The sequence below is a fragment of the Rhamphochromis longiceps genome, linkage group LG15 (genome assembly GCF_057381845.1).
Source record: "Rhamphochromis longiceps isolate RC_006_pf linkage group LG15, R_longiceps_female_GT1.1, whole genome shotgun sequence".
In the NCBI taxonomy this organism is placed as follows: Eukaryota; Metazoa; Chordata; class Actinopteri; order Cichliformes; family Cichlidae; genus Rhamphochromis; species Rhamphochromis longiceps.
Window position 1 is genome coordinate 15,742,866 of NC_140571.1, and position 22,078 is coordinate 15,764,943.

Genomic DNA, 22,078 nt, shown 5'->3' on the forward strand with positions numbered 1-22,078 from the left:
CTGCGGCACTTGAAATTCTTCTGCAGTCACACAGGTAGCTCCAGTCAGCGGCCTTTATAGTACTCACGCCCGTATGATGAAACCAAGCATTACACAGTCAACTACCCCTCCTTAGCAGCTGGTTTACAATCTTTCCCACACCCCACAAAACACGAGGAAAACAACATTACATAACGCTGAAGTTGGAGCTAGAGTCGACTCAACTGTCGAATGAGGGGGTGGTGGGGGATCCTCAATATTTAACACACCTCATCCTACATTCACTTTGACTTGGGCCGAGGAATAACCTTCTGATCTCATCCATCAAAGGTTACTCAGCCAGTCACCTCACATCTCCCTTTATACCCGAGTCTAATCGGCACTGATTGGCTTATGAAAACCCTAATCACTGAAAATTACTTTCAGTGTGATGCCGGTATGTGTGAGTTCTGAATAACTTTAAAATGACGAGTGACTCCAGGAGGGTTTTTCTGTGCCTACTTGATTTTAAGTAGCTGTGCACAGTCACTCTATGGATGTGGTTTTGAAAACTAATGAGACAGAGCAGAAAGCTCTCCTCCACAAAGATGGGGACAGCCAAATCCCTGATGAAAAAACATTACAATGTTCTTGTTGCAAACCTCACAAGCATGGCCTATATACTGTGTATGACACCTCAATCTGGACTTTAGTTGTTCTTGAAGGCATCTTTATCCATACGCCAACTATACTATGTCCGTGTAAACTGATATGGAGTTAGTGACCTTATTCTTTTTAACAGTTTTAGTGCCTCATATTAGCCTTGTCAACTCAGTGGAGAGGACTCATATAAAGGTTTGGACCCAGGCAATCTCATTCCAAGTCTGATATTGCTAAAGGACAACCGCTAATGCATCCAACTAACTCGGCTGTGAACTCATCATTTTATCTGAAGGTATTATGTAATATACTTCATGTTTCATCTGTCTCATACCGTTGTCTGCTATTAAAGAGTTATTTCAGTGACTAAATCATGGTTAACATTTTCACCTGCATGGCTCAGTGGATAGCAAATTTAGCTTGTCAACCACTGTGACTCAGATGTGTTCTTTTCTTTTTAGCAAACAATCATGGACCCCAGAGGATGGGAAACCTCATGATGTTTTATCTTAACACCACTTTGTGTTTGACCTTTGTAGTTTTTGGTTAATTGCTGTAAAATTTTGGGGAGATATCCACGGATCCCAGTGGATCTTAATGGCTTTGATCCTTCTCGGTCTGGATCATAGTTTCTACTTAATCAGTGAAACACAGCAACATACATGGGAAGGGTGAGCAGATAGTCATGGTTCCCAGAAAATCCAGAAAATGCATCCTAATAACTCTGGTAATTAGCTGGCAGCAACACAGTGCATTTAGGCATGCAGACACGGCATGTGACCTGCTAAAGATCACACTGAGCATCAGCATGGGACATAAAGGTGATTTAAGTGACTCGAACGTGGCTGGTCTCAGTAATTCAGAAACTGTTGATCTACTGGGATTTTCCCACACAAGCATTTCTAGGCTTTACAGAGAATGACCTGAAACCGAGAAAAAGATCCAGTGAGCACCGGTTCTCTCACCGGTGAAAATACCTTGTCAATATCAAATGTCAGCAGGGAATGTCCAGACTAGTTTGAGCTGATAGGAAGGTAAAAGTCACTCAAAGAGAATTTTACAGCCAAGGTTTGCAGACGAGCATCCCCAATGAGACATGGAATCGTGAAGCAGATGGGCAGCAGAAGACCATGTCGAGTAGCAAAGTGTAGTTCAATTGAGGTGAAAGACAAAAAGCAAACTGTGCTGACTGCAAACTGATGCAAAAACTAGACGACAAAAAAAAAAAAAGAAAAGAAAGGGACAAATCTTGAAGAGATACAATAAAACTAGCTGAAAAACACCAGATGCCAAGCTGAAACGCTTGGCATCTGGGTTGAATAAAGACGATCGGGCACTGAACCAAAGAGAAACAGGGGAGGTGACTGATTAGATGACTAAACAAAGGCAATACTAATTGGGGTGGGGAAAGTAATCAAAAGGCAGACAAAGAAAGTAAGTATGAAAACAGGGGCACAAGAAGAAGGGAACAGAGTAATCTGGGAAATGACAAACAGAGAGACACAGATAAGAAAACAGGAGGCGAGTGGAAAGAGAAAACATAAGGGAAGAGAACTAGGAAATAAAGCATGATCTTAGATCAACTAGAACCCGAATCCAGGACACACTTAATGTGAATAATATTAGTCTTTTACTTTCACTCCACACAGAAGGCTTTTTGACTTCACATACTGCAGATAATGAAACACGCTGACTTGATGAGTGTCTGTGTCCTAGCAGTGACCGCATTTTATCGGTGCTCCCAAAAAGACTTTGCCAGTTTATAGTCACACAAATCTCAATTATACTTGTAACACTAATTCTTATAATACTGTTATTCAGACACCTGCTGCCATACCTATTCTAATTGAACCCTCCCTCAATTCCCCCCTTTCCGGTGTTGATGTGCTACTAAAATTTCCTGCAGAAAAACTGTAACACTTTTAAATAAAAAGGGGGCAAACACACTAAATGACAGGACAGGAGGGGCCCGAAACAGATGGCTGTTCCCTCTACATAAATAAATTGACCATAAATTCAATTCATTTCTCCCTGGTGTGTGTGTGTGTGTGTGTGTGTGTGTGTGTGTGTGTGTGTGTGTGTGTGTGTGTGTGTGTGTGTGTGTGTGTGTAAGAGAGAGAGAGACTTAGAGAGCTTATAAGCAGGAGGAGACTTTTTCTTTTTGTGCACAGTCGCACTGAATTAAATCAAATTGAACGTTTCTTTATCACATCACGACCAATGAGGCTAATTCCAAATGATTTTCTGTTTAAGAATTGGCAGTAATGTCTATTGTAAGCTATACAATACTGGGATACTGGTTTCCTACTTGTCACTCCAACATATTAGAACTGAACAGTGATTGATAGAGCAAGGAGAATAGGAGAGAGAGAGAGAGAGAGAGAGAGAGAGAGAGAGAGAGAGCGAGAGAGAGAGAGGTGGTTAAGCCTATCCGGAGGAAGAAGCAACTAGCCAAGAAGCCTCAGCAGTTACACTTGCCAAAACGGTTCCATTTAGCCAGCAGGCTACACTTGCAGCATTCACCGTTTAAATGTGAATGAACAATTTTGCATACGTGTTCGAGCCACAGTCGCTCCGCGTCTCTTCCTGTCTGCGCTGTGCTGGAGAGGCAGCTGGGAATAGGATTTTCTTTAACATAACTTAACGGCGGCAGCAGTTGTTGGACCGGCGTTTTTCTTTTTTCTTTTTTCCCCGGCGCCTCCTCGCAGCGGATTTACAAAGCCTCTCCGGAACCCGCAATGAAATTCAGCACCCTGGACAGAGACTAAGCGTTTCAGCACCCGGGGCAGCGATTCACCGTCCAGTGGAGGTAAGCCAGCAGGAGTTAGCAGAAGCCCTTCTGCCTTCACGGTGGTGACGGGAAAGAGCAGGTTATTAAAAGGAGACCAAATGACTCCTGAACGTGTTATCACTTGTCTCAGCGCTGCTTCGGAGCGGGATGTGCGCACATGCCAGACATTGAAACGGTGATGCTGAGAGGTTGAAATCACAGAAAGCACAGTGTCCTCGCTAGTAAGTTTAAAAAAGATTGGTAGGTGTAAAGCTTTCCCAGTTCTGCCACTTTCCCTCGTTCTTGTTCAGACTCTTTTTGGGGGGCTTATTTTAGGCGCTCCTTTAAAGGAATTCGTGCTATGTGTGTGTGTGTGTGTGTGGGGGGGGGGGCTAAAGTAATTGCCAAGCATTACTTGTTTCTACAGCTATTTGAATGATTAGATTTGTCGCCATGCTTCGATAAGCAGGGGGCTTCCGTCCCCCCCTCACCCCCTCACCCCCGCCGGTTTCCATTTAAGGCAGCTGTTTATTTTGAAGAGTCAGCGCGTGCCCGGGCGGCAGCGGCTCGTACCTCCGGTCTGCGCGGAAAATCAGTCCATCCGTGTTCAGAGGCCCCCAACAGCCTCCGTACCCAACACACACACACACATAGACGTTCACACCGCCCCCACAGCACGCGACTGTTAATCCTTACGACCCCTGTGCTTTCCCACCTCATCGATATTTGAGCCTTTCTATTTGATAATGGGCACAAGAAAGAAAGGTGCTCCTCCCTTTTAGCACACACGCATTTACTTCAATATTTCTTTCTTTTTCGGAGAGAACAAGCCTCGGTTTCAATTTCTCGCCTCATTTCTGAGTTTTTAAAGCCACCAGCCGTGGCTTTAACCAGATGACTCCAAAGGTTAATCTTGCAGGTGTAACCACTGTGAAGCTTCAGATGATTAAAGTGTGTGTTAGGCCGTATAGTTATAGGTGTGTGATAACCAGTTCCTTTAGCTACCAGTCAGAACTATAGTTTGGTAATTATTGGAGTGTATATAAGAGGACAAAATCAGTCCACGAGCTCAAACTGTAAACCTTTGAAGTTTGAATACATGCTGTTTTCCTGTTATTGTATGTCATGTAACAGTAAGATGTTATTTGGGGGGTGGACTGTGTGTGGAGCTGAGACTAAAAGGCCTTTTTCATAAACTTTCTTACGCCTCATAGATTAAAACAATGAGCATATTAATCATTAAACCACTCATGAATAAAACCCACAGGCCTTGTGTCAAGTGATAGCAAATATTGTCACATTAAAGGTTTTCTCTTTTTTTTTAATACCCATTTAATCTAAGCAGCACATTAGCCATTGCTGGGATTAACCACGTGACCTTTTGGTTTCCAGACTGGTGCTTAAACTTGATGTGACCACCCAGCTTGTTCACTCCATGCATTGCTTGATCTGTCGGCTGCAGCTCTTTTGCACGAAGAAATTAGCTTTCAAAATGTGAAAGAAGAAAAATGCCAGTGTCAGGGCTGCTTTGAATAAGAGGTGACCCCTGTGGTTTTTGGTGGCTTTTTTTTTTTTTTTTTTTTGCCTGCGGCACTCCAACAGGCTCTGATAGCCCTTCAGACACACTCTCACACACATGCATACGCTCTGTGTGTAAACTCACAGTGATGTAAGCCTCAGTTTTTAAAGCCTTGATTTTAATGATGTTCATTAGGATTTTGATTACACTGAATGTGTGATAACTCTCGGCACTGCGTTAAGTGTGTCTGATATGTCGGCTCAGACTCTGAGTGACAAGAATTAAGTGGGAGGAAGCATGAAGTGTGAATCACAGCGGAGATGTTGCCACGGGGCTCCACTCCTGTGTCCTTGAAAGAAAGAAAGCATATATTGATATGCCAGTGTTGCCTCTGGGTTATTAAGCTCTGGGCACCACTGTATAGAAATTGCTGCTCTATATCATTGGGATGAACTAAATGCAAATTAATCTTTCATGCTCAATTTATTATCCAATAAACAGACCATGAATTTGAATTTTAATAGTGGCCCTACAGAGGGCACACCCCAGAATTGCCTTTTACCTCTCTGTAAACTGCATTTATTTTGTGAAAATTGCAGTGGCTGCAGTGAACATGAGATGCTCTGAGTTCAGGGCAGTTGTCCTGAGGCATTTCATTTTCTTGTACCATGAAAGCAGTGCCAGTTTAACATTCATTTCCCACCTAGAGGGTTACTTCTCAACTGGGGTTGTTCACACTGTCTCAAACCATGCCTCATTGAGAAACATGGCACGGCACAACCACAGCCTTAGGGTCAGCAGTTGGGAGTTCACACTGGCATCCACAACACAGCTTGTTGATGGGCTTTGCTTTAGATTTTTCTTCTTTTTTTCTTTTTTTGCATTACATAGATTGCAGAACCGCGTTGCTTTTCATGAGTATGCATTTTACATGCTCATTGCACAGTGGATCATGTTTCTGCATGCCCGGAATTCCATTTGTGGAGTCTCTTAAAATTCAGGCCTTTGCTAGAAATGCAATTAGATCCCATATTGCTATAAATACACGATGGGCCGATCTGAAGGCCACCGAACAGGCAGAGGCAGTGAACACCCACTCACCCTCCTCACTCCACATCACTCCCCCTTCCTAATCGAAATCCTCTCCCCCTCACCCCGCCACATGGTGAGTTGTGGGCAATTTGAATGGTCAGCAGAAGACAGTCAGGAAGCAATGGCTGTCACACAGAATACTGGGCCACAGTGAGCCTCATCAGTATAAAATCTACATGTCCGCAGAAGTGTGGTTATTCCCTCCTAGGTGTGTTTCTTTTGGTCCTGTTGCAGAGATAGAAACTGGATTCATGAGAGTGCTCTGTCTTTCCTGTGCTAGGCTCTACTGGGCAAAGCGTGCTACGCTAAACTGTGTGGTTCTGTGTTGTGCCTTGCTTTGCTGTGCTCAGTGTCGTTAGCCGAAACACAGCTGCTATTGCATCTGATGCAGTGAGCACACAGCTCGTCTCACCGGTTCCCTGCCACTGGTTTTGCACTCATGTATTGCTATGCTTCGGAGGGCTATAATCTCACTGACATAATGGCACCCACTCCAATCAATAGCCAAATGGCACAGTGAATCGATAGCTACAATACTGTACAATAACGTGGCCTGGGAGAGACAGAGGAGAAAAGCAGCATGCAGCCATCGTGTTTAACTCTGAAAAACCCTTTGAATATATACTCCTTAACCCCTGGAGGGTCTTAGAAAAATGCATACACTATCGGTCTTAGAGCCACAAATCGACCCAAGACTCTCCAGGAGTTAATTATGGATCAAAAATACCAGCCTTGTTAACGATCCATGCATTATGGATTGCTGCATGACCTACGCTAATATAAGCACAGCAGTTGGAAAAATACTGGCACCACTTTCCAGGCTTGCTTTCCTCACTCTCTAATCACCACATCCCACACACAAACAGCACAAAACTGGAGCCTGAACTACTGTAAAATATAGAAGTTTGCATAGTGCACAGAGGAAAGTCCTGAGTAAATATTCATCATTTGTCGTACTTGGAAGCTTTTTTTTTTTTTTTCAGATTTTCTTGAAAACACAAACCAGTGGGTGTCAATATTAGGCAAGGGGAAAGCATTCACACATTTAGCCTTTTCAATTAACAGTTGTTGGTTTTCCCTGAGGACCCAGAAAATTCATTTGGTTTTTAAGTATTAGTCAAGCTTTTATCTAAACCTAGCTTAAAGAACTGTGCGATGGGGGGAGTATGGAGTATATTCAGAGGTTTATCTGATAGAATCCAGCTAGTATTTCAAACTGTAGAAAAGGCGCCTTTAAATGATCCAGTTTTAAACGTTTTGTCTGCACCGTTCTCAGAGATAATGTTATGCACAGAGAAAAAGACCAAGACGGCTCTGGGAAGAATACAAATTGCAAAGGTAACTAGGTAAGGGTCACAGCTAGAGCTAAATAACGGCTGTTATTCCAGCAGAGAAGCAAATTGCCCTGAATGGAAGATAAGAAGTTTATCTTTCTGTCTGTTCCACACTTTAACACTGCTAGAACCAAGATATGATTAGATCCAGCCTTTAAAAAAATCACTGCCACCCTAAATGGCACTTTCTCTGTTAGAGGGCAATTTGGCAATCTGCTCAGCATCTCATAAAGCAGCTACACTGGACGTTTATAAATCAAAGACTTCAAATCTCAGAGTGTGGCTAGAGGAGAAAACAAATGTACCCATGTGAATTTTTAAACAATCACTCCAAGCTTTGTTGTGGTAGCATAAAATTCCACCTGCACCATCCGTATGGTGGTTAAAGATTTTATTTTAGTTTTTTTTTTTATCTCTGCTTTGACTGTGGATGTTTTTTTTGCTCGCAGCTCACTAATTTGCTCCAGTGGAGGATTGTTGACCAAAAAAAACATAAAGGGACCTGTAGCAGGAGCAGAATGCAAATCTGCCTCTTGTCCTGCGTATATGCAGAAATGTTTGGCATGTCATTACCACAAATGTCACCATGTAACTAGCAGCTAGTGCTGTTCCCCTCACACAACGGCATGCACAGCACACCTACATTTTTTAATGCCACCCATATACCCACCCACGCCCCGCATATACACATGCTTGCGCACTGAATGCTTTAAAGAGAGTGTGATTGTGCGGGTATATAGAAGTGAAATATTGGAGCCATTGCAGCCCTCCAGGCATGCAGTTATCAGGGATATAGAACTGATGGGAAATCAATCAGCTCAAGTGGAGTGGCCTGGCCTGTGCTGAAGAGAATCTTGTCTTTTTTTAGGTGCATGCCTTGATGTCTGCAGCTTACGTTCTAACCACGGGTAGATGTAGAGAGATTTGTTCTAATATATGGTTAAGTATGGTCAACAGTGGTTAGAAAGGGCCAAGAACAGATTGTGGTTTGGGTAATAATGTGTGTAGGGTAATTTCCAATAAACCAAGTTCAAAAAAGAAGAGTCTATGGCTGACGCGTGTTCCTGGTTTCCAAAAGAAATGCTTCCAGTTGCATTATGATTTGAAGACTGTTTATTTATTACAAACGGAAGATGTAACAATGAACTCCTTCCTAAAAAGCATGAAAGTTCCAAAAAATAGCAGTTATCCAGAACTAGCTGTGCACACGGTCAGAAAACCGTGAGACTCCTAACCTCTCTGTCCATGCTCCTCCCCTTCCCTCTCACACAGGGTTTCATGCTACTATTGCACTTACATAATTAAAGTGAGAGGTACCCCCTTTTAGGTTCCAATCCCAAAACAGTGACTTAAAATTACTTTATGTAAACACATATATTTTCACATTTATTAATCCTGAAAAGATGACTTATGTAATGAATCTATGAATTATAAACAAACATGAACTCAATCGTAAATAAAAATATAAAGCAGACGTCTGGCGCTTACATTACCGGCCCCTAATTGTTCTAATAATGTATTGCCTTAGAACAATTACCACATTTTTAACTTTACAAACTTAATATGAACCATGTTAGACACATCCAATGTTTAAACACATGACAAAATATTATTTATAGACAAATGAATTGTCCAATACTTTGCCAATCAGCTTTGCAAAGTATATTAAGGCTGGTTTCTGTCCATTTCCAAAAGAACAGATGAAAAAGAATAAGAAAGAAAAGAAGGAAAGAGAGAAAGAAGGAAAGAGCCAGAGGTTGCTAGCACATGGCTCATCGTAGGGGCTTAGTCTTTACCACTAGCCCATTCAGATTCCACAAGCAGACAAATCTTGGTGATGGGTCTGTCCAAAACATTAGTCTTTGTCTTTATCCGTACTCGGCGAACGAGACCCTTCTTGTCTGGAACAGTTTTGATGATCTTTCCCATAATCCATGAGTTTCGTGGTGCACAGTCGTCCACAAGAAGAACGACATCTCCTTCTGCAAAGTTTCTTGATGCTGTGGCCCACCGCTGACGTTCCTGAAGTTGAGGTAGGTATTCTTTAGTCCATCTCTTCCAAAATAGATTGGACATATATTGCACCTGTTTCCATCTACGTCGTGAGTAGAGGTCATTCTGGTCAAACAATCCTGGAGGCAATGAAGGTTTTGTTTTCAACAACAAAAGATGATTAGGTGTCAGAGCCTCCAAATCATTTGGGTCGCTTGATGCCCTGGTGATTGGTCGGCTGTTGATGATCGACTCTGCCTCACATAAGACTGTATGAAGGCATTCTTCTTCCAGAACTTGTTCTCTCACAGTAGAATTCAGCACTTTTCGTATTGATCTTATCAACCTCTCCCATGCTCCGCCATGATGTGAAGCAGTGGGAGGGTTAAATGTCCACTTAATTCCATGCTGTTGAAATAGATGCTGAAACGGTGAAGTGTTCCAGTCAGCGATTGCTTCCTTCAGCTCACGATTGGCAGCAACAAAATTCGTCCCATTATCTGAGCGAATCTCCTTCACTTGTCCTCTCCGTGCTATGAAGCGCCGGATTGCATTTATGCATGAATCTGTGTCTAATGATGAGGCCAGCTCTATGTGTACTGCACGAACCGCTAAACAAGTGAATATAACACCGTATCTTTTTAAGATGGTTCTTCCATGTCTTACTTCGAATGGGCCGAAGTAGTCTACACCAACCCGGGTGAAGGGTGGATCATCTGGCAACACTCGCTCTTGTGGAAGATCAGCCATCAGTTGTTTCCCAACTCTCCCATGCAAGCGACGACATGTCACACACTTTGCGATGATCTTTCTAATGGCTGTGTTGGCACTTGGGATCCAAAACTTCTGTCGCAATTCAGAGAGCATGTGATTGCGCCCTCCATGCCCAGTTTCTTCATGTATCTGTTGGAGGACTAAGTCAGAAATGTGAAAGTCTCTAGACAGGATAATAGGCTGCTTAGCGATTTCCGGCATAGCTGCCCAGCTCAATCTTCCACCAACTCTCAACAGATCTTCCTGTAGTACAGGGTTCAGTTTGTATAAGTGGCTATTGCGCTTCACACTTTGTCCCTTGTGAAGAGCCGAAACCTCTTCCGAGAATTTCTCCTTTTGGCAAAATCTGATTATATCGAGCTCTGCTTGATTCAGGTCTTCCACTGAAATTTGTGTAGGCTTAAAGCTTGTCCTGAAACTGTCAATCTGACTTTGCCTCAGCTGTCGATCATTGTCAAGGCTATTCTCCACACTGGTTACGCATAGCTCTTTACGTTTTTGACAGAGACTCCAAAGTAAGGCTTTAAGTTTCAGGAACCACGCCACCACTCTTTTCAACTTTGTCCATGATGAGAAGTAATTTATCAGTCTCTTGAATGGAGCAACATTTTCTTCCACCTCTATTTTGTTTACTGTGGCTCTCTTGATCTCAGGATCACCAGAAGCGATCTCCGAACAATTCAGTGGAGTGTTAGGCCAAAACTCTACTGGACTGCGAAGAAAATCTGGCCCAGACACCCACGTTCTGTTCTTCATAAATTCATCTACTCTTTGCCCTCTTGAGGCGCAGTCAGCAGGATTCTTGTCTGTGCTGATGTGTTTCCACTGTTCCACATCAGAGCCTTTCAGAATAGCTGCAACTCTGTTTGCCACAAACGTACGAAAACGCGTGGTCTCATTCCTGAGATACTGGAGCACCACCGTACTGTCTGTCCAAAAAACTGATTCTGCAAGATTCAGTTGTAGCTCTCTTCTCAGGACACTATCCATCCTAATGGCTACTGTAGCAGCAGTCAATTCCAGGCGGGGTATGGTAGGAGGCCTGAGAGGCGCCACTCTGGACTTGCCCATCATAAATGCACATTGTGTCTCATTGCTCGTGTTACGCATGAGTAGGTAGCTGACTGAGCCATATGCATCCTCACTTGCGTCTGCAAAGTGATGTAGTTGTGCAAATACATCATTTCCAAAATCTTTGGGCTTGAAACATCTTGCAACTGAGAAGTGTTCCAAAGCAGGAAGGCTAGTTAACCAGTCAGTCCACCGCCTCTTTATGTGCTCAGGTAAGTCGTCATCCCACCCGATCTTCAATCTGCACAATTCCTGCAGGATAATCTTTGCTGGCAAGACTGCTGGCGCCAAAATGCCTAATGGGTCATACACTGATCCAATGACAGAAAGAAGTCCTCTTCTTGTGAATGGGCGATCTTTGATGTTGATCTTAAATCTGAATGTGTCTGACTCAACACACCAATTGAGACCAAGGGCCCTCTCAAGTGGAAGTTTGCCATGATCCAGGTCCAGGCTTTTCATTTCTGCTGCCAGTTCAGACTTTGGGATGGAGTCAAGCACCTTCCTTCGGTTGCTCACCCATTTGTTGAGACGGAAGCCTCCGTTGGCACAGATTTTCATTAGATCTTGACACATTGATATAGCTGCCTCCTCCGTAGCGACAGACTTGAGACAGCCATCAACGTAAAAGTTCTGCAATACTGTTTGAACAACTTCAGCTCTGAACTGCCTACTCTGGTCTTCAGCACACTTCCTCAAAGCGAAATTGGCACAACTGGGTGAGGATGTGGCCCCAAACAAATGCACAGTCATCTTGTGCTCAGTCAAAGCTTGATTGCAGTCGCCACCTGTCCACCAGAGGAACCTAAGTAAGTCAGAGTCACCGTCGGGCACCTTCACCTGGTGAAACATTGCTTCAACGTCTGCCATAATTGCAACAGGTTCCTGTCTAAATCGTATGACAACACCAATGAGACTGCTGGTCAAATCTGGACCCTGAAGAAGTTGATCATTCAGGGATGTGCCCTGATAGGACGCTGCACAGTCGAACACAACTCTTAATTTCTGTTTCACAGGGTGGTACACGGCGTGATGGGGTATATACCACACTTTTCCTTCTTTGTGCGCCAGTTCACCATTTGACAGTTGTACTGCATAGCCCTTTTTAAGAAGGTCTTCCATGAAGTCTGTGTACTCTTGTCGGAAGCAGTCATTCCTGAGAAATTTAAGCCTCAAGTTACGTGCTCGTTGTTCAGCGACTGAGCGATTATTTGGCATGTTGACCAATCTGTTCTTCAGAGGTAGACATATTGTATAGTGGCCATCCATCAGTTTTGCAGATTCCATGGCCATGTCCATAAACTGATGGTCCTCTCTTGACATTTCCACTTCATCATGTTTTCTTCCCTCTGGAAAATCCACCATGAACTGTTGAAGCCACAGGTTCTCTAAACGGCTCACTGATATGCGGTTTGCATTAGCCTTGGCTGGGTTTCTCTTGTCTGCATGACAGCCAGTTTCTCTCAAAGGTCCATTCACAGTCCAACCTAGCTTGGTTCTTACAGCATACGGTCCATTACCTACACTGCTTACAACCTCCCATGGCTCCATTGCTTTAGGTACATTTGCTCCGATAAGCAATCCAATGTCAGTCTCAATTCGAGGCAGTTTTACTTCTTTAAGGTAAGGCCACTTTTCGAGATCTTTCTGTAGGGGTATGTTTTCTTTTCCTACAGGTATTGTCCTTTGTGTGAAGACATCTGGCAGATCAATAAAGTCGTCACCAGATAAACTACTGACCTCCAAGCCTGACACTACATGAGTACAAACAGGTTTCTCTTTATTCATAGTTTTCAGTAGTATGTCAGTTTTCCTTCCAGTGATCTTCAATTTGTCCATTAATGTCTCTGTACAGAATGTGGCAGAGCTTCCTGGGTCCAAGAAGGCGTAAGTCTGCACTACTACACTTCCCTTTTTGGCTTTGACCTGTACAGGAACTATTGCAAGTGTGCAGTCATTTTCCCCGGCCCCAGCTGGCCCACAATCCTCAGACTCTGCACAGACAAAGGCACTTAAGATCGTTTGACTTTCACTGTTCTTAGTTTTCTTCTCTGTGTCAGCGTCTGTGTCCCTTTTCTTGATATGCAACAATGTATGATGAGCAAGAGAACATACCTCACAGCTCACCTTTCTCTTACAAAGTTTGCTCATGTGACCTTGCTTCAAACAGCTAAAACACAGTCCTTTGCCTTTCAAAAATTCCAACTTTTCGTTGTGTGGCTTGCCCTTAAACTTACCACACAGGTCTATGATGTGCCCACCGTTACAGAACAGACATGCCTGTGGAGTGGGTTTCACATAATTTGTGTTTTCCATTGGCTTTGTGTCTTTCTCCTGAATGTCCAGTGGTATGGCACTGGTGGTGAATGACTTCTTCATTACAACCCTTTTCTGATCCTTGTTACTGTTTTGTTTAATGGTGAATGGTTTAGCAGTGGTGCTATCCTTTATGTCACCAAAAACAGGGTGAAGTGCAATTTTGGCTTGTTTATTAATAAACTCCACCAAATCATTGAACTTGACTCGTCTGTCGCCTCGCTCTTGCATACCACACACAACAGATCTCCACCTTTCACGTAACTTGTATGGAAGTTTTGCTACAATGGCTTTCAGGCTTGCGACGTTATCAAGTTCCTCCATGTAACTCACTTCAGCCATGGTGTTACAGCAAGCTGTCAGAAAGAGTGAAAACGCATTTAAAGCTTCTGCATCTTCTGGCTTGATAGGTGACCAGTTTGAGACCTTGTTCATGTAGGCTACAGCAACTTTGTAGTCATTTCCAAAATGCTCTTTAAGGAGCTGTTTAGCCTTGTGATAGCCTACATCTGGCTTCATATGAAGGCAGCTCTTTATTAGCTCTTTCGGCTGTCCATTAGTGAACTGCTCTAAGAAGTAGAGGCGATCCTTAGGACTTTCAGTGCGAGACTCTACTCCGTGCTCAAAGGCGCTTACAAATGTATTGTAATCTAGAGGATCACCACTGAAGGTAGGGATGTCTAAAGGTGGCAATGTCATCATTTTTTGTTGTTTCACCATCAGCTCCGTTATATTATTCTGACGTGTCATAACAGTACAGAGTGTTTCAACTGCTTGCTCATCTGCTGCAAAATCCACTCTAGACTGCTGCGTACCAATAGGGTGATTTTGTAAAGGCATGAATTCCCCATATCCATTTTCTGTGTTGGTGACTGGAGTTTGACTTACAGGTAATGGTATGAATCCAGAATCAATAGTTGTTGGGTATGCAGGACTCACATGTGACGAGCGCTCATTTTCAAAATTCTCTAATACCTTTAATTTAGCATCAGAGGCGGCAATAGCAGTTTGCAGATCTAGCTGCTCTCTTTTTGCTTTCAACTCAGTTTCCTGTCGTTCAAGCTCTTGTTTTTGTTTGAGAGCAGTTGCTTGTGCGAGCAATGTGGCCCTCTCCATTTCAGCTTTGAGGCGTACTGAGGAAGCAGTGGACACTTGGCTCCCAACGGCTGACCTGCGCCTCCTGCTTTTACTGCTTAATGCAGCGGACATCACAGAAACACTGTCGGAAGGCTGGATGTCTGCATCACACTGTCTAGCTTGTTCTGTGCGCTCCTCAGCTGCTTTAACCCATGTTTCCACATGTTGCATAAATCCACGAATACGACTAGCATTAGGTTCATACCAAGAACTTTGGTCCTTTTCAAATTCTTCCTCATGCATTAATACTCTCAAACTATCATTTATCTTACACAGTTCTCCAAATGAATCTTGGTAGTCTAAACGCAATTTCTGCTTAACAGCATTCACGTTAGCATCATCTTCCATTAGCCGTTCGAGCTGATTAGCTTGGCTAGTTAGGTGGCCTAGCTTAGCCTTTCTAGACTGGGTCAACCTGTGCAGCTTTTCCTCGACAGCCTTTTCTGTCATTTTTGATTCTCTTTTTCCACACACTAGTTCTTCATCACTCTCATGCATTATGACAAATTTCCACAGTAGCAAAGCTTGTTTTCACTGCTTACCGTGATTCTTCCTCCAAGTAGGCTATACCTTCAATCCACAGTGCACGGCGTTGCTAAACATGATCCTTTTCAGTATTCCTTTTCCCAAAAAAGGAGCAAGAGGGTTTTCTGACTAAATGTAGGGTAATTTCCAATAAACCAAGTTCAAAAAAGAAGAGTCTATGGCTGACGCGTGTTCCTGGTTTCCAAAAGAAATGCTTCCAGTTGCATTATGATTTGAAGACTGTTTATTTATTACAAACGGAAGATGTAACAATGAACTCCTTCCTAAAAAGCGTGAAAGTTCCAAAAAATAGCAGTTATCCAGAACTAGCTGTGCACACGGTCAGAAAACCGTGAGACTCCTAACCTCTCTGTCCATGCTCCTCCCCTTCCCTCTCACACAGGGTTTCATGCTACTATTGCACTTACATAATTAAAGTGAGAGGTACCCCCTTTTAGGTTCCAATCCCAAAACAGTGACTTAAAATTACTTTATGTAAACACATATATTTTCACATTTATTAATCCTGAAAAGATGACTTATGTAATGAATCTATGAATTATAAACAAACATGAACTCAATCGTAAATAAAAATATAAAGCAGACGTCTGGCGCTTACAATGTGTATATGTGAAGCTTAAATAATTATTGGTCTTTCGCAGAAACAGGGGTGGAGGTACTAATGTTGTTAACTGCTACAAGACCTCAGGGGAGCAGAGTGGATGTTGGGGGCATGTCTGTTTTTTTAGAAGACAAACTGCAGTTTGCATCCCATTTCCTAATGTTGCTGTGTTTTACAAATAACGCAGTCGTTGTGCCAGGCTTTGTAGAAAAGTCTATGTATACGTTCTAAACGTATACTTCATATTTTATTTAACCTGTAAACTACTCTATTTAAATTTTATTTTCTGGCGCCTCAGGATGGAATAAGAGTGAGGGGTTTGTTTTTCTTTGGAGAAAAAAATGAATAGGGAAACACTCATTTCTTCAGACCTTGGTATGTGCTTAAAGACATTTCTAAAACCTGTGCGTATTTTGCGTGCATAAGTTAAAATATAATCTTTCATGACTTCAGGGGGCACAAAGAATATGAAAAAGTAGTTTGGTTTAAATTTATTATGTCCAGATATCCTTGTAACCAGCCTAAAAGTAGTGTTCCTTTATCCATGAGCCTGATGAAGAACTGAGTGAAATGCAGTGCTTTTGCTCTGAGTCCTTGATTATAGTTTTACAGACTGAGTGCGCAGTATCTACCGCAAACACTCATGGCTAGTTTATTATGAATATGTTCTGGTCTTGAAATGAACTATTGTGCATAAATACTGTATATGTTTTGCCCTCTTTTTAAGATTCTTTTCCTCTATATAAATATCTATCTCTAACCTTACCTATCCTACAGCCATATTTACTTGCCGCAATATGAGGGGAGTGTTGCAGAATGAAACTCAGAAGATCTGTTACATCTCTGTGTCAACCTCATTTCTAATTCATGCATGTTATTGTTGCTCTGCAGCTGCATATATGTTCTCTGAGGTGCACAGGCCAAACCTGAATCACATACAAAAATGAAGAGAACAAGGTAATGTGCTGTAGCTAGAGGCTCTAGAGGATTTAAGTGTCCATAAACATTAATATGCTATATTATCCCACTGAGACTGTTTCCTTTATGGTGATTTTAAGTAGGAGAGTAAACCCATTTTCACATTTTCATGCAGACTTCTCAATGGCTTTATCTTGTGAGGAGGTAGAGACAGGAAGTGCACGTCTGTATGCGTGTTCCATTTTTACATTTTTCAGGGCACTTATAGGAAACAGCTTACAACATGCACAACCTCGCTCGTTTAAATGCTCGGACTGTCAGCAAAACAAGGATTCACATTAATCTGTCAGCATGTGTGTTTGGCTGTGAATGCATTTGGCCACATACACACGTCCATGGATAACGAGGGTGTCACAGCAATGCTGCAGTTTCTGCTGTGTAATACTATTAAAAGGGAAATAAACAGCAATATTCCATGTTTGTCCACATTTTGAATGTGTTTCACATTTCCATCTTATTATATTATTACTGCGAGTATGCACACTGGATAAGATGCTTTCTGTGTATATTTCTTTACATGTGTGCACGTGTGTATTTTCTAGATGAGTTGATTTCTTCTAATTTGTGAATGCGCGGTATGTGAGTACTGTATGTCTGGATTAGTCTTAAGTGTGTGTTTTGCAGTGTGCGTGTGTGTTTTTAAATGCGTGTTGGTTTATGCCTCTGTGTGACAGTAGATGTTTGCATTTGTGAGCAAAGAGGAGTCTACGAGTGACAGCGAAGTGTCAGCGGGGATATGATTTCAAGAACCATGAATCACTTTGTGCTGCTTTTAATTTAGCATTACTGAAGGCAGGAAAGGTTTTAGTAGAGAAGAGAGAAGGCATTATGGCATTTCTCACATTTTGGAGTTCTGTTATTACACTAGTGAGGGATACAGATGGGTGATGAATGCAAAGAACAGGAATGAGAAAAATAGCAGATGCTTCCATTTAAGATTAAGAGTTGGTAAATAATGTGTAGAGTGTGAATCAGTAGAATCAGTAAGGCATCACTTTTTATTAGCTAAAAAGCAAACCTGGAGCTACGTGAAACAGAAGCTGCCCGGTAGTTCAAACAGCCAAGTTGATCCTCCTTCACACCCACATGACATACTCCCCTAACAGCAGCGTATATCCAATGCGCCCTTTCAATCATGGCGGTGTACTTAAGCTGTCAGTGATCTGCTCACTATTTGCTGCCACACTGCTCACCTGAAACCTATGCTATCATTCTGTGCATGAAGCATTTAAAAGCCCCTATAATCTATTCCACAAGCTTGGCTAACTGAAATGGTTTTCACTCAAGCTGCAACCTCCAGGGCTGAAAAATGAATCCAAAACGCTCAAGTGCCAAAAAGTGCAGTTCCTGATGAGGCCACTTGAGGAATCCCTATAGACTTCAGCCATGAAATCAGTCCCTGTAGTTTCTTTCTCCCAGCAAAATAACCAAATCCCATTTGGATTTTGCGAAAGATAAAAATCGCGAGTGTTTTCTCATTGCCTGGCGGTTGTGCCTACACAGCTGTTTGCTGTGCCACGCCTCTACAAATTCAAGTCACCGAACTGGACCTCTGTTCGTTATTGCTCTTTGTGTCAGTGCCTTTTGAAGCAGTTATCTGACAAACATTATGTGCTGCTTCGAAGTAGAGCACATCCAAGAAGTTTCTGCTCTAGTTTCAAACACTGCGATTGTGTTATTATCTTAGTCTGAGCCTCTTATCACTAATCAGCATTTGTTTCTATCTGTGGGATACAACCATACATCCATACGGTTAATGGATGAAGTCTACTTAACAAGTTTGCTAGTGTTTATATTCATCTTGAAATCCAAATTTTGTCAGTTTAGGTTCTGAAAAGCAATGTTCAAAATGTGGCTATGTACATCTTTTATATACAGGCTACACAGGCTGGCTGATATACGCTACATTTGCTGCAGTAGATTTCCACTGACAAACTATATGAAAAAGTATTACGCTGCACCAACTGCAAGATGGTTTATGTCAGCTTTTGCCTCATTTTTTCTCATTTATAGGTTCACACTAAAGTTGACTTTTTTTTCTGTACTTAGCAATAGTATTTTGCATCAGATTGCAAAAGAATGGTGAACATTAATAATAGCTTTTAAGACATTTTTCATTTGGGTTGAAGAGCTGTTAGCAAGTGAGTGACAGATCAGTGTACCAGTATGACAGGGAGGCTTGCCTTGCTGGTTGACTTGTCTGCCATTGCTGGTTAAGAAGCAAAATGAATTGAGATCATCTGGAAAAACAAACAAAAAAAGACTGTCTGAAAATCTGCCAAACACAGCTTGTGGTGTACATCAAGGGCCTCGTTATGTGCGTCTATTTCTGTATTGTGCAAAGAGTCACCCTTTGTGTAGATGTCATCAAGTTGTTTTCAATTATGTGTCACCATATGTCTGTTTGTACAGCTATATGCTGCCCGCTCATTATGGTGTTGTCTAAGTTGGGCAAGGGCTAGAGGTGCACATGAGACAGATTTCACTCCACTGGAGACATAAAAAGATTATCAAAGTAGCCACGGCACATTTTGCTGACAGTCTCCTGCTGTTCTGTTTTTTATTTGCTCCCGGACAAAACCAGTCAGGGTTATATTGGTTAAGGCGGTGTCCAAACCAAATATATACAGTAGATAATAAGGGAACACCGCTAGATCGTCCTCTAAGCATCCTTATTAGTAATTTTAAACTGTTCCTGTAGGGAACATTGTTTGGACAACCTTTGTAAAGCTGGCAATGCTGTGCAGGTGTGATTGTGCATAATTACAGTTTGTGCTTTTTTTCCTTGTAATTAAGTCTGGCCCATCGAGTCAGCACCCAAGCTAGCCTAGGCTCCATGTACAATGCAACAAAACAGAGGCTTGCGTGATTTAATTACCGTACAATCACACAGTTCACACACATGTGCACACAAACAACAGCAAGCCAACAAGGCTCATACTCTCTTCTGTAGCTCTCTGTATTCCCCTCTCGTTTGTCACTCGCTGCCCTTTGCCAGCCCTCTACAAATTCACTGGGTTTGTGAGGTGCAGGAGGATAGCCACCATGGCAGGGAATTAACCCTGCTGTATGGGGCCACCTGACCCGTCTGTAAGACATTATTGCCTGTGTGTTGTACGTTTCAGCCCACCGAGTGCAGTAACTATTGTGTATATCATCATCGATACAGATCAAGCCTGACGAAGGGAAAAGTCAGACACCCTGAGCTGGACTGGAGCCAGGACTGGTAGACTGATTAGTCCATAGTGGCTGCTGGTAGATGTTGCTGGGGGGATAAATTCAGCTCCATATGACTGTTACTCCGGCTCGGAAAAGCAGAAGCAGCTGCTGCTGTGTCACTGCCCCTCGGCTGTGGAAGGAGACTCTGGAGATACAGGACAACTCTCCTCCCCTTTTCCCCAAGCTTGCTTTCTCCCCCCTCTCTGCCGTTACTCTTTTCCTCTATCTCTTCCCACTGCACCTCCCCCTCTCTCCCATCTTTCTTGCTTCCTTTCTCAGCAGCACTTAAACACCAGCACCAACAGGCAGTAGATAATGCAAGGACACACACACGCACCCAACAGTGATGTACTCTCACGTGTACTGCTTCGTTTTCTGTGTGGGCTCAAACACAAAAGATTGGTCCTTCTTATCTTTCCTGTTGTCATACTGCCCAAATGTGTGTGTGTGTGTGTGTGTGTGTCTGTGTGTTTAGAAACGCACACTTGTGTATGGAAGTGCACTTTTGAACAAAGCAGATGAGAATTTGCCTACATACAAATGTGTATGAGTGCTTGTGTCTTGTTTTCAGTGATGAGCACTTTTTTTAACTAGCCTGTCTCTCAACTCAGCACGGCACTAATAGGCATTCAGCAAGCCACTCTGCACTGCAATTAGCCGAAAACCACGGGAAAAACATTGATAAACAAAGATGAAACAATTTACGCCCTGCCCATTGCAAAACCCTCAATCGAAGTCAGATGCTATTATCATCCCGGCAATATATTTCGGCAGGTGGAAGCCCGCTCTGCCAAACAGATACTACTATACCCTTGAAACACATCAAACAAAAGCAGATGCAAGTGCCTGTTTGCTCAAACACTTATTAAAATCCCATATAGGCCACTTATGTGGGTGTTGTTACTGGAATCAGAGTTAAAGCAGTGGTGGCTGTTTCATCCTTGTCCCCACAGTGCTATGGCAGAGAGTATCAGGGGCTACTAGCCATAGTTTCATGTCAGAGCCAAAGTCAGGGAATGCAGCCACCATCGTGACTGAAAAGCTCCATCATCCAGCAAACACGGTCATCTATCCTGAGCTGACTGCAGAGCAAAAGAGATAGCTTGAGGAATTTAAAACAAAAAAAATGGAAAAAAGAAAAACATGAATTGTTTGCTCTTTCTTTTCTCATTGGCTTTCTATCTATACCATCAGCCATTGCTATAGATTTCTCTCATTTCGAGCTATTTCTTAGCTGAAAATGTTTACACTTAATGAAACAGACCAGCCCACTCCCTGATGCCTGATGCCTTTGAACATTATTCTTAGCCTCAGCAGATCAATATCAACTATGTTCCCTGTCGGTCTGTTTGCAATCACTAAAACTTGGTAGTAATGAATTTTTTTTTCACCTCAAACTCTCTGGAGCTGTGTGATGAAACCAGCAGCATCTCCATCTCTTACTAGGCTTTACTTGTGAATGCTGTCAGGCCAAATATCTCTCATATCTTGTTGTTTTTAATCTCTTGCCAATAATTGAAGCATGCCAGGAAGGAAATGCTTGTATTACCAATCACAGCAGCCACTTACATTGATGCAAGTTGTTGGAAACCAAGTGGAGGTCGGAAATTGAATAAGGGGCCGGACTGTATCAAACCAGCAGACAGACAGCTGGTCTGCACATTGTACTGGTCAAACAAGTGGTCTGCTGGCACCCTTTTTAAATCTGAGACGGTCAACAGGAGTCAAAAATGTTGACTGGTGCCTTGCATCACTGGACACTGGAGTGAGTTTTACAAGGTCTCAGTCAATGGCCATGACAAGCTACAAGCGACATGTTTGCACTCTAGACGGCACTGGGGAACCCGTGCATCTATATTCTGAAGCTCATCTGTCTAAGAAAAAACAAATTTACAATTCCCACTAGCCCTGAACAGGAGTATGCACATGTACACAGTGAAAATATACTAAAAAGAGGGATAAAGTGCAGCCTGAGGACAAGATAAAGACAGTCTACGTATCTAAAATGATAAAAACTTCAATATTATAGGATTTTACTAGATAAGCCTACTAAACACAAAACATAATTGGTATATTGAGGATCAAAACAGCAGGATTTCCTTAAAAAGGGC

At 42.6% G+C, this 22,078-nt stretch overlaps 1 protein-coding gene across 1 annotated transcript in view; it reads left to right on the plus strand.

The window, feature by feature from the left end:
• Positions 1-3,086: 3,086 nt before the first annotated feature.
• Positions 3,087-22,078, plus strand: part of tmem121ab (transmembrane protein 121Ab) — a 56,591-nt gene continuing 37,599 nt past the window's right edge. The window contains exon 1 of the mRNA XM_085382225.1: positions 3,087-3,427. The gene's annotated coding sequence lies outside the window, so the exon portion shown is untranslated. The remainder of the gene's footprint in view (positions 3,428-22,078) is intronic.